This window comes from Petromyzon marinus, chromosome 79, assembly GCF_048934315.1.
Source record: "Petromyzon marinus isolate PM22_M1 ecotype Great Lakes invasive population chromosome 79, UKy_Petmar_22M1.pri1.0, whole genome shotgun sequence".
Classification (NCBI taxonomy): Eukaryota; Metazoa; Chordata; class Hyperoartia; order Petromyzontiformes; family Petromyzontidae; genus Petromyzon; species Petromyzon marinus.
Window position 1 is genome coordinate 19,170,507 of NC_133745.1, and position 4,990 is coordinate 19,175,496.

General features: G+C 44.6%; 1 long non-coding RNA gene across 1 annotated transcript in view; it reads right to left on the minus strand.

The window, feature by feature from the left end:
• The window catches only part of LOC142907456 (uncharacterized), a 7,260-nt gene extending 4,996 nt beyond the window's left edge, over positions 1-2,264 (minus strand). Inside the window, exon 1 of the long non-coding RNA XR_012931013.1 lies at positions 1,269-2,264. This is a non-coding gene — a long non-coding RNA (uncharacterized LOC142907456). The remainder of the gene's footprint in view (positions 1-1,268) is intronic.
• Positions 2,265-4,990: the final 2,726 nt, after the last annotated feature.

Sequence of the window (4,990 nt, forward strand, 5' to 3'; positions counted from 1 at the left end):
GTCTATGACAGTGCTGAGTCTATGACAGTGCTGAGTCTATGACAGTGCTGAGTCTATGGTGACAGTGCTGAGTCTATGACAGTGCTGAGTCTATGACAGTGCTGAGTCTATGACAGTGCTGAGTCTATGGCAGTGCTGAGTCTATGGCAGTGCTGAGTCTATGACAGTGCTGAGTCTATGGGTGGCAGTGCTGAGTCTATGACAGTGCTGAGTCTATGACAGTGCTGAGTCTATGGTGACAGTGCTGAGTCTATGACAGTGCTGAGTCTATGGTGACAGTGTTGAGTCTATGACAGTGCTGAGTCTATGACAGTGCTGAGTCTATGGTGACAGTGCTGAGTCTATGACAGAGCTGAGTCTATGACAGTGCTGAGTCTATGGCAGTGCTGAGTCTATGACAGTGCTGAGTCTATGACAGTGCTGAGTCTATGGTGACAGTGCTGAGTCTATGACAGTGCTGAGTCTATGGTGACATTGCTGAGTCTATGACAGTGCTGAGTCTATGGTGACAGTGCTGAGTCTATGGCAGTGCTGAGTCTATGACAGTACTGAGTCTATGACAGTGCTGAGTCTATGGTGACAGTGCTGAGTCTATGACAGTGCTGAGTCTATGGTGACAGTGCTGAGTCTATGACAGTGCTGAGTCTATGGTGACAGTGTTGAGTCTATGACAGTGCTGAGTCTATGACAGTGCTGAGTCTATGGTGACAGTGCTGAGTCTATGACAGAGCTGAGTCTATGACAGTGCTGAGTCTATGACAGTGCTGAGTCTATGGTGACAGTGCTGAGTCTATGACAGTGCTGAGTCTATGACAGTGCTGAGTCTATGACAGTGCTGAGTCTATGGTGACAGTGCTGAGTCTATGACAGTGCTGAGTCTATGACAGTGCTGAGTCTATGACAGTGCTGAGTCTATGGTGACAGTGCTGAGTCTATGACAGTGCTGAGTCTATGGTGACAGTGTTGAGTCTATGACAGTGCTGAGTCTATGACAGTGCTGAGTCTATGGTGACAGTGCTGAGTCTATGACAGAGCTGAGTCTATGACAGTGCTGAGTCTATGACAGTGCTGAGTCTATGGTGACAGTGCTGAGTCTATGACAGTGCTGAGTCTATGACAGTGCTGAGTCTATGACAGTGCTGAGTCTATGACAGTGCTGAGTCTATGGTGACAGTGCTGAGTCTATGACAGTGCTGAGTCTATGGTGACAGTGCTGAGTCTATGACAGTGCTGAGTCTATGACAGTGCTGAGTCTATGGAGTCCTCACCCCCAGCGGTGTCTCCGTCTCCGCTCCGAGCGTCCCCTCTGTGCGACATCTCACGGCCCCCCCCTCGCGGTCCCCTGCAGCTCCGCGCCACCGAACGGGCGATGGCGATGATGGTGGAGACCCTTCCTACTCCTCCTCCTCCTCCTCTTCACGCGATGATGGTGGGGACCCTTCCTACTCCTCCTACTCCTCCTCTTCACACGATGATGGTGGGGACCCTTCCTACTCCTCCTCCTCCTCTTCACGCGATGATGGTGGAGACCCTTCCTACTCCTCCTCCTCCTCTTCACACGATGATGGTGGAGACCCTTCCTACTCCTCCTCCTCCTCCTCTTCACGCGATGATGGTGGAGACCCTTCCTACTCCTCCTCCTCCTCTTCACGCGATGATGGTGGTGGAGCAGCTTCCTCGCTCACCTCGGCTCCCGTGAACTCGAGACGCCGGCCATCGTGGTCGCGGTCCACCGGGAAGGGATCTTTTTGGAGAGAAAAAAAGTTTTTTTTTAAGTTATTTTTTTAAAAAAGAGTTAAAAGAAAGAGAAATAAATCGTCTCCAAAGTCTAAGAATGTAAAAAGGAAAAAAAAAGTTGAAGATGGGAAAAGGAAATGTAAAAAAAATAAGTCCAATGAAAGTGAAAAAAGTAAAAAAAGTCTCTCACTCCAGCGCTGTCCCTCCAGACAGTCTCGTCCCCTTCACCTGATGAAGGCCGCTTGTGTTGTGGCCGAAACGTCATGAGAATATTATTGTGTTATTTTATTTTATCAATTTATTATTTTATTCTCATTCTACGTGGTGACTTTACCGAAAGAACCAAACAAGATGAATCCTTGCAGTCACGAAAGCTTGAAATCGAAATTTAAGTCTAAAAAATTAAAAGTCTAAAAAAGTTAAAAGTAAAAAAATGCGAACAAAAAGCCTAAACAAAGTTGTGCAGATTCATCAACGTGGAGACCGCCGCCTCCCAGCCCCGTCTCTCTCCCCGCTCATGGCCTCATTTCGATTCAAAACCGTAGATTTTTTTGCCCAACCAGCTGTGAGGCCCCCCACCCCTGGCTGAGCTTAGTAGTCGCTCTTTGTTCTTCGGAAAGCGAATTCCGGCCATCGCTCGTAACGACAGCCCGACAAAGCAGGCTTCATCGTCGTCATCGTCGTTGTAACTATGTTTATGTGACCAGGTAAGGCCCCACTGAGATTGTAGATCTTCACAAGTGACCTGGCCATCACAAACTAAACTCTTCAATTATTAACTATGTTTATGTGACCAGGTAAGGCCTCACTGAGAGTGTAGATCTTCACAAGTGACCTGGTCATCACAAACTAAACTCTTCAACTATTAACTATGTTTATGTGACCAGGTAAGGCCTCACTGAGAGTATAGATCTTCAGAAGGGACCTGGTCATCACAAACTAAACTCTTCAACTATTAACTATGTTTATGTGACCAGGTAAGGCCTCACTGAGAGTGTAGATCTTCACAAGTGACCTGGCCATCACAAACTAAACTCTTCAACTATTAACTATGTTTATGTGACCAGGTAAGGCCCCACTGAGATTGTAGATCTTCACAAGTGACCTGGCCATCACAAACTAAACTCTTCAATTATTAACTATGTTTATGTGACCAGGTAAGGCCTCACTGAGAGTGTAGATCTTCACAAGTGACCTGGTCATCACAAACTAAACTCTTCAACTATTAACTATGTTTATGTGACCAGGTAAGGCCTCACTGAGAGTATAGATCTTCAGAAGGGACCTGGTCATCACAAACTAAACTCTTCAACTATTAACTATGTTTATGTGACCAGGTAAGGCCTCACTGAGAGTGTAGATCTTCACAAGTGACCTGGCCATCACAAACTAAACTCTTCAACTATTAACTATGTATATGTGACCAGGTAAGGCCTCACTGAGAGTGTAGATCTTCACAAGTGACCGGGCCATCACAAACTATTCTCTTCAACTATTAACTATGTTTATGTGACCAGGTAAGGCCCCACTGAGATTGTAGATCTTCAGAAGTGAACTGGCCATCACAAACTAAACTCTTCAACTATTAACTATGTTTATGTGACCAGGTAAGGCCTCACTGAGAGTGTAGATCTTCAGAAGTGACCTGGCCATCACAAGCTAAACTCTTCAACTATTAACTATGTTTATGTGACCAGGTAAGGCCCCACTGAGAGTGTAGATCTTCAGAAGTGACGTGGCCATCACAAACTAAACTCTTCAACTATTAACTATGTTTATGTGACCAGGTAAGGCCTCACTGAGAGTGTAGATCTTCACAAGTGACCTGGCCATCACAAACTAAACTCTTCAACTATTAACTATGTTTATGTGACCAAGTAAGGCCCCACTGAGAGTGTAGATCTTCACAAGTGACCTGGCCATCACAAACTAAACTCTTCAACTATTAACTATGTTTATGTGACCAGGTAAGGCCTCACTGAGAGTGTAGATCTTCAGAAGTGACCTGACCATCACAAACTAAGCTCTTCAACTATTAACTATGTTTATGTGACCAGGTAAGGCCCCACCGAGATTGTAGATCTTCACAAGTGACCTGGCCATCAAAAACGAAACTCTTCAACTATTAACTATGTTTACGTGACCAGGTAAGGCCCCACTGAGATTGTAGATCTTCACAAGTGACCTGGCCATCACAAACTAAACTCTTCAACTACTAACTATGTTTATGTGACCAGGTAAGGCCTCATTGAGAGTGTAGATCTTCACAAGTGACCTGGCCATCACAAACTAAACTCTTCAACTATTAACTATGTTTATGTGACCAGGTAAGGCCTCACTGAGAGTGTAGATCTTCAGAAGTGACCTGGCCATCACAAACTAAACTCTTCAACTATTAACTATGTTTATGTGACCAGGTAAGGCCTCACAGAGAGTGTAGATCTTCAGAAGTGACCGGGCCATCACAAATTAAACTCTTCAACTATTAACTATGTTTATGTGACCAGGTAAGGCCTCACTGAGAGTGTAGATCTTCAGAAGTGACCTGGTCATCACAAACTAAACTCTTCAACTATTAACTATGTTTATGTGACCAGGTAAGGCCTCACTGAGAGTGTAGATCTTCACAAGTGACCTGGCCATCACAAACTAAACTCTTCAACTATTAACTATGTTTACGTGACCAGGTAAGGCCCCACTGAGATTGTAGATCTTCAGAAGTGACCTGGTCATCACAAACTAAACTCTTCAACTATTAACTATGTTTATGTGACCAGGTAAGGCCTCACTGAGAGTGTAGATCTTCACAAGTGACCTGGCCATCACAAACTAAAGTCTTCAACTATTAACTATGTTTATGTGACCAGGTAAGGCCCCACTGAGAGTGTAGATCTTCACAAGTAACCTGGCCATCACAAACTAAACTCTTCAACTATTAACTATGTTTATGTGACCAAGTAAGGCCTCACTGAGAGTGTAGATCTTCAGAAGTGACCTGGCCATCACAAACTAAACTCTTCAACTATTAACTATGTTTATGTGACCAGGTAAGGCCCCACTGAGAGTGTAGATCTTCACAAGTAACCTGGCCATCACAAACTAAACACTTTAACTATTAACTATGTTTATGTGACCAGGTAAGGCCTCACTGAGATTGTAGATCTTCAGAAGTGACCGGGCCATCACAAACTAAACTCTTCAACTATTAACTATGTTTATGTGACCAAGTAAGGCCTCACTGAGAGTGTAGATC